At 31.9% G+C, this 8,664-nt stretch overlaps 1 long non-coding RNA gene across 1 annotated transcript; it reads right to left on the bottom strand.

Annotated features, from left to right (window-relative positions):
- Positions 1-2,284: 2,284 nt before the first annotated feature.
- LOC111083340 lies at positions 2,285-8,649 on the bottom strand. The gene is made up of 2 exons (XR_002608976.1): positions 3,596-8,649; positions 2,285-3,306 (listed from the first exon to the last, which is right to left on the bottom strand). It is a non-coding gene; the product is annotated as an uncharacterized LOC111083340 (long non-coding RNA).
- Positions 8,650-8,664: the final 15 nt, after the last annotated feature.

Here is an 8,664-nt window from a genome sequence, read left to right as displayed (position 1 = left end):
TCTTCGATGAGATGTAAAACTGATTACCCCTAACGACAGTTCTTTAGCTGAACGTAGAATTAATTAACACTCTCAACAGTCATTCTTCGATGAGATGTAAAACTGATTACCCCTAACGACAGTTCTTTAGCTGAACGTTGAATTAATTAACATTCTCACTAGTCATTCTTCGATGAGATGTAAAACTGATTACCCCTAACGACAGTTCTTTAGCTGAACGTAGAATTAATTAATATTTTCAATAGTCATTCTTCGATTAGATGTAAAACTGATTACCCCTAACGACGGTTCTTTAGCTGAACGTTGAATTAATTAACATTCTCACTAGTCATTCTTCGATGAGATGTAAAACTGATTACCCCTAACGACAGTTCTTTAGCTGAAAGTAGAATTAATTAACATTCTCACTAGTCATTCTTCGATTATATGTAAAACTGATTACCCCTAACGACAGTTCTTTAGCTGAACGTTGAATTAATTAACATTCTCACTAGTCTTTATTCGATTAGATGTAAAACTGATTACCCCTAACGACAGTTCTTTAGCTGAAAGTAGAATTAATTAACATTCTCACTAGTCATTCTTCGATTATATGTAAAACTGATTACCCCTAACGACAGTTCTTTAGCTGAACGTTGAATTAATTAACATTCTCACTAGGTTAATTAATTCTACGTTCAGCTAAAGAACTGTCGTTAGGGGTAATCAGTTTTACATCTCATCGAAGAATGACTAGTTGAGACTAGTGAGAATTTTATTCGATTAGATGTAAAACTGATTACCCCTAACGACAGTTCTTTAGCTGAACGTAAAATTAATTAACATTCTCACTAGTCTTTTTTTCGATTAGAATTAACCCTATGACAGTTCTTTAGCTGGACGTAGCTAATCAACAATTGACAGTTCTAATCTAATTCAACGAGTCATATCATTTCGTTTCACGATAACAAACAGTAAATTTTATCATAACGTCACTACACAGTTGTGGTTACTTAGGCTAGAACATTTAGTTTTATTGTTAACTTTGTTGTACGTGATACAACACACATCAAGAGAACACTTGGAGTAATTTGATGGTCTGCAATATGAAATAAAATCGTAGTTTATAGAATTAACTTTTTAAAATGAAATACTTGAAAAGAGACGTTTAATATAAACAAAAAATCGCCACGATTGTAATATTGTATTGTGCACAGAGAACGTAACAAGGGATCCGTGTTCCACGCCTCCGCTTCACGTGCCGAATGTTGCACGTCCATTGTCTCGAGCAGCAACACAAGGACAACCGTTGATGAAGATTATTGCTATTGAACATAAAAAAAGAGAGGAGCACAACGAGCCGATTTTAATTTTCCAAGCACACGAGTCAAACGCGCATTACGTCTTTGACACCCATGTGATAAATTCATCTCGTTAGTAAAATTGTTTGTTTTTTCACCCAAACAAGTCAAAATGAACTAAAAACTTATCTTTTAGTTTTAGCTTTTTAAATATTGATTTGTTTGAGATTCTAAATTTGTGGGATGAACAACTTACAATTTTTCAACGTCATGTTTGAGTCTTCTCCTGACGGTAAACTCATGCTTCGATAAACTTTTAACGTAAGTAATCTTTTCTAAGTACAAAATTTCTAAAATTTTGACAAGACTAAAAATACCCGATAAGTAACGCATTATTAAACTAATTTTCCTTTTCAAGATAGCTTAAATTATTCCTGTAATTATCACAGCCGTGAGTGAAAGATTAAAGCAGTCATACAGAAAAAACTTTACACAAATATTATATTGTATATGTTATATAAAAATCCGTCAGACGATATTCCTTGAATGGACTACAATTCTGTGAGAATGAACAATATACGTGTCACTCAGTAACAACCGTACAATACCGTATAAATTACTTTAAATATCGTTTACACGTCAGGCCGTTCAATATTGTACCTTCTTAACACATGCTTTGCCACAGTGGTTTGTTCTTTTATCGTGAGTTTGAAATTACAAGGAAAAACCATTCTCAGTTTCAACTTTTATTTTCAAAAATTAAAGTCTATAAATGTAAAAACTATTTCTCCAAATCGGAACTGTTTTTTTTTTTTCATTGTGAACACATAAAGGAGGGTTATTTATAATTTTTGATAAACATCTTCACCAAAACTGGAATGGAAACGCACGCCTCCACACTTTAGGGAAACGAAGAAAACCTTCGAATGACATACAACATATTAACAAATGTCATACGATATAAATCATTTTTCTGGTTTCATGAAACACATCAACAACCAATCTATAGTTTTAATCCTTTTATTTAACAAACTTTATTTTACATACAAATATACAGAATAACTATGCAAAATATACCCCAAGAGCCTAACTACAGTCACTTCATGTCTGAGAGTTGTTTCAATATTGAAGTCGATATATTTCTGGTAAATACAAATATAACAACACTGCAGAAGAAACATTTGGTGCACGTTTTCCAAACTTAAAAAAAAGAAAAATTTACGCTCCAGATAATTATAATAAGACTTTTGATTTCAGCCAACGTTTCGCCGTTGCGGCTTCATCGGGGCTAGTAGTAAAAGAACTTGTCGATGTGAAACAATGTCTATTATTATTATTATATAGAGAGTAAAGAACCGTTCATTTCTAACGATATTTCCAAAACACCTAAATTCCTCCAGTACGCACTACAAATTATTCCAAACTTTACCAAATCACTGAAAATCATGAGCAAACAAAGTGCAACACAGATATCAGACCCTCGTTGCTATGAAAACTGTTGGCTTAAAAATAACGATAAATTAGCTGTATTAGGTTTAGTACAATTGTAACACAGATAACTGTTGTCGCTATGGGAACTGCTGGCTTAAAGATAACGATAACTTTGCTGTATTAGATTTTGTACAATTGTAACACAGATAACTGTTGTCGCTATGGGAACTGCTGGCTTAAAGATAACTTAGCTGTATTAGGTTTAGTACAATTGTAACACAGATAACTGTTGTCGCTATGGGAACTGCTGGCTTAAAGATAACGATAACTTAGCTGTATTAGGTTTAGTACAATTGTAACACAGATAACTGTTGTCGCTATGGGAACTGCTGGCTTAAAGATAACGATAACTTAGCTGTATTAGGTTTAGTACAATTGTAACACAGATAACTGTTGTCGCTATGGGAACTGTTGGCTTAAAGGTAAGATCTTTGACCTACAGTAATTACAGTTTTCTTATAAGTGAATATCTTAGTAAACTAATATAAAAATGTTCCTAAGTTGTACCCATGTTATAAAAGGTCAGATCTTTGACCTATCATAAGTAGTGTTCTTGTAAGTGGTTTTTACAGTACACTAATATAAAAATGTTCCTAAGTTGTATCTATGTTCTAAAGGTCAGATATTTGACCTATAGTAGCTAGTGTTCCTGTAAGTGGTTTTTACAATACACTAATATAAAAATGTTCCCAAGTTGTACCTATGTTTTAATAGATCAGATCTTTGACCTATAGTAACTAATGTTCCTGTAAGTGGTTTTTACAGTACACTAATATTAAAATGTTCCCAAGTTGTACCTATGTTCTAAAGATCAGATCTTTGACCTATAGTAACTAATGTTCCTGTAAGTGGTTTTTACAGTAAACTAATATAAAAATGTTCCCAAGTTGTACCCATGTTATAAAAGGTCAGATCTTAGACCTATATTAACTAATGATATTAGTGTACTGTAAAAACCACTTACAGGAAAAATGTTCCCAAGTTGTTCCCATGTTTTAATCTCTGTCATTATTACACAGTCTAATCTAATTCAGCCTATACACTGTGAAGATAGAAATGAAATTTTTTCCTCCATCACTGTTTATTACCATTTATTTGTCCATTGCTCTTGTGGAAGATTATAACACATTCTTGATATTAAATAATTCTGGAACACTACTATCAGTAACACTTTTTTATACTATTACACACGGCATACACTTTCAAGACGGAAATACTCCGAGCACCAAGTGGATAAGCATTCGTATCTAGTACAACTTAGCCAACTAATTGCAATGCTATAATATGTTTTTGACAATATTTTCATTTCATTAGCTACTTATATATACATTCTTCTTAAAGAAATCTTTCCACACAGAATATATTCGAGCCAGCCATTTTGTAAGAAAGGTTTGCAGCCCTATATACAAGAGAATAACATCTCTCAAGTCGTTCGTATGTTATATTTAACAACACATCATACAACTGAACTTACTGTGGCTTGATGAAAAGAAACTACCACAAGCACCTCCTGTGACATTTACAAAATAGATCTGTAACACATAAGTTGCAAGATTCAGAAATATAAAATAATTACAGTTTTCAAAGTCAACAAAGAATGTGACCTCTCTCGCAAAGTCTGAGTTGCCACAGTGGATTGTCCAATATGATCTTTAAAACAAACAAACATAACCTAAGCCTTTCAACAGCAACGGAAACAGTTCTTTTTGAAATATTAACAAGTGCTCGTGGCTTTTTAATTATTATTTTTTAACTATATTCTAGAGGACTCTATAAACTATTAAATTCTGGCAACACACAATCAACCACGTTTATCATCACTGAAAGTTGGAAATAATTCTCCATCGTCAATGATGTATTTCAAATGGTGAAACTGAAAATAATATTTATTGATGTAACTAATCAGTTACATTAATAAAAGAGCTTTTGAAGAAACAAATTTAATCGTCTATAACTTTTAAAATACTACAATTGAAAGGATCTCACAACATTTCACATTATGTGATATTTAAATATATGAATATTATATACATAGTGGATTTACAGTTCATACAAGAATGGTAGGAAAGTGAAGACAGATAAATACTTATGTTTGCTTCTTTTACAGACCAAAAAATAGAAATATTAGTTGGTAATTTCTATTCTTAAAATTGTCAACTTCTCAAAACAACAATACTTAGAAATGAGATGACAGTAAAAACATGTTCAAAAATAAATGCTATTACAGAACCAAAATCTGAGCTTAATTAAAGTCTTCTTTGATGCAAGACTTTACTATATAAAGCACGATAATGATATGTAGAATGTTGTAGCATGATAAGAAATATGTAATCTGAGTGTCCACTAAAGTCAGACTTCATTCACTACAGTTTCTTCTAACCTAAAGCTGGTATTGTAAATTCAAACCTTGGGATGGTAACATTAAGCCTAGATAGTACTGAAAACTTAAAACCTTGAGGTAATAAAATTATCTTCAATCCTAGAGTGGTTCTGAAAGTTTAAAAATTCAGAAAGATACGTCATCATTGACCCTAGACTATTATTGTAAAATCAAAATCTCTGGAAGATACAGTCATCATTGACCCTAGACTAATACTGTAAAATTAAAACCTCTGGAAGATACAGTCATCTTTAACCCTAGCCTATTACTGTAAAATTAAAACCTCTGAAAGATACAAATTGCCTTTATGTCTGCTATTAACACCTAAAAACAATACAGTCCCAGCTGATAAGTAACAATTTATTAATTGAACTGGTATTAGAAAACCATAAACATGCTGGTGTTTAACAGCATGAAACAGTAGAATTGTAAGTAGCACCCGAAGAAGATACTGGTGAAATAAGGTAGCAGGAAACATCCTGGTGTTTAACAGCACAAAACAGTAGAATTGTAAGTAGCACCTGAAGAAGATACTGGTGAAATAAGGTAGCAGGAAACATCATGGTTTGTAACAGAACAAAACAGTAGAATTGTAAGTAGCACCTGAAGAAGTTGCTGGTGAAATAAGGTAGCAGGAAGCATCCTGGTTTGTAACAGAACAAAACAGTAGAATTGTAAGTAGCACCTGAAGAAGTTGCTGGTGAAATAAGGTAGCAGGAAACATCATGGTTTGTAACAGAACAAAACAGTAGAATTGTAAGTAGCACCTGAAGAAGTTGCTGGTGAAATAAGGTAGCAGGAAACATCATGGTTTGTAACAGAACAAAACAGTAGAATTGTAACTGGTACCTGAAAAAGTTACTGGGCAACTTAGGTAGCAAGAAGCATCATTATTTGTAACAGAACTTGTATGCTTGTGACAAGATGGTACATTAAAAAGTTAGCTATCTAGTAGAAAGCAGACTGTCCTCACAATGGCATTACGTAAAAGTTTTGTAGTAATAACTGTCCTAATCATTGACCTTTAAACCACTGCTGATTTTCCAGTTTTATCAAATTTATATTTTGCATTTCCTGCTTCAACATCTAAAAAACTGGAAACCTTTGAAGAATTAGAAATGTACAAACAATAGCAGACGAAAATAAACCAGATGTCAAAAAAGAAAATGCATATCTTTATAGCTCAATTTTACCATACAGTATTTACGTACAATAGTGTTAGTCGGCCAAGTTTAGTTTAAAACTACATACTTTCATACTGTATTTACAGAAGTTCCCACATGTGAAGTGTTAAATGTACTTCTAACGTAGTCACCCAAATGGTAGCCTCAGTGGAACTGTACAATTCTGATATTAAAGAATAAGCTTAAGCAATTACATATATGTACACTGTTGCATTCTTATAAAACAAGAATTATATATTCAGTAGATCAGGAATTCAACCTCACCTTTTACTTCATTACATCAGAAGAGAGTAATGTGACACATGCCTGAAAAATTTTACTTATCTAGAAACAGAAGAGAGTAAATGTGACATATGCCTGATAAAACCTTTACTTATCTAGAAACAGAAGAGAGTAAATGTGACATATGCCTGATAAAACTTATACTAATCTAGAAACAGAAGAGAGTAATGTGACACATGCCTGAAAAATTTTACTTATCTAGAAACAGAAGAAAGTAAATGTGACATATGCCTGATAAAACATTTACTTATCTAGAAACAGAAGAGAGTAATGTGACACATGCCTGATAAATCCTGTACTTATCTAGAAACAGAAGAGTAATGTGACACATGCCTAATAAAACCTTTACATATCTAGAAACAACAAGAAATTTGAGCTTAAACACTAGCTGTGATACTAAGATACAGTGTTAAACAAAGCACACACAAAACACAATGTCTACCATCGTAAGAGTAACAAGTTCACTGTAATTATCGTCATCTCTCATAATACATTTTTTATATGGAAGTTTAGAAAAACCTCATTCAGTAAGATTTAGTTTCCAGAGTGTATCACCATTATTCCACATATGAACAAATTATTGATGAATTACACTTATGAGCTCAGCAAATGAAACGAAGTTCAGATCAAGGATTAAAATAAGTGATGTACACATCTTTATACAGCAAATAACTAACACAGAAACATTTCTGTGAAATACATAAACATTATTAAAATACATTTCCTTGACAGTTAAAAACTTTAATTACTAATTTAAACCAACTGTGATCTCTTAAGGCTTTGAGATTTCAAAAATTATACACAAAAATACGTTGTCTTGAAATCTGTTTAAGAAATTTGGAAGGTTGGGTTTTCTATGTTATCTAAATAAAATCTTGAAATAATATATATATATGATCCAAAAATATAGAAATCCATTAATACATTCTGCTCCTGGTAATAAGAGATTATTAAACTACTACATTATTTCATCTTGCCTACAATCACAAGGTTTTTCAAGAGCTGATAAAAACAAAAAAAACACGTATTTCTTGAAACTTCACATGCAATATATAATATCATTCAAAGTTCAAATATAGAAATTCATACTAGAAACATGAACAGTAACAAGTAAAGACAGAATTAAAAACAAGAATAAAACCTATCATTATAAAACATTTCGTAAATAGAAGTGGTTGTCTGTAACCTGGTTCCTGAAGTGACATAGTAAACTCCACCCTCATCTGTTTATATTTCCAACACAAAATACTCGAACAAATTCATGTAAATACTTTGTCTATACAACACTGATATAAACAACTCGACACCTCACACAGAACTTCATACACGTTCAGTTTAGGGGCAAAGAAAAATCATGTTAAACAGTACCTTGAGACACTGCTAGTTGCCTGTAATACAGCTATCATATAGCTGGCAGTAAAATCTTGTATTACACTTTTGTTTAGCTACAAATACCAGGTTCAAACCACATAACAACTTTGTTGTCTTATGATAACCAGAAAAAGTGGAATCAGTAATGTACATATATATAGATCGGTTGCCTTTAAATCACTAGCGCCACCAGCTTAAAGTGCACAATTTATCAAAACCTAAAAATAAAAAAAGGCATTAAGAATTATTCTTTTTTTTTTCATATGTATGTTCCAAATCATGAGTGATAAATTTAAATGTAACTATATATCGGAGGAAAGAATATAGCTAGAAATATAGGATACTTGTTACTGTAGATATCTTCACTGCATTTATTCATATTAATTACAACTATGTACAAACGTATAAATACTTTGAAAAGTTACTCAAAGTGCTCTCTTTATTTTTTACAACTTTAAATTCTCAATTGGCACTTGAAAGGTGCATGGAGTCCAGCTCAAAATCTTCCTTCAAGAGTAGATCCTGGAATCTAAGTTATCTAATCTAACATGTTTAAGCCAGTAGATCCTGGAATCTAAGTTATCTAATCTAACATGTTTAAGCCAGTAGATCCTGGAATCTAAGTTATCTAATCTAACATGTTTAAGCCAGTAGATCCTGGAATCTAAGTTATCTA

The sequence above is a fragment of the Limulus polyphemus genome, unplaced genomic scaffold (assembly GCF_000517525.1).
Source record: "Limulus polyphemus unplaced genomic scaffold, Limulus_polyphemus-2.1.2 Scaffold9145, whole genome shotgun sequence".
In the NCBI taxonomy this organism is placed as follows: Eukaryota; Metazoa; Arthropoda; class Merostomata; order Xiphosura; family Limulidae; genus Limulus; species Limulus polyphemus.
This window is presented reverse-complemented; position numbering and strand designations above follow the sequence as displayed.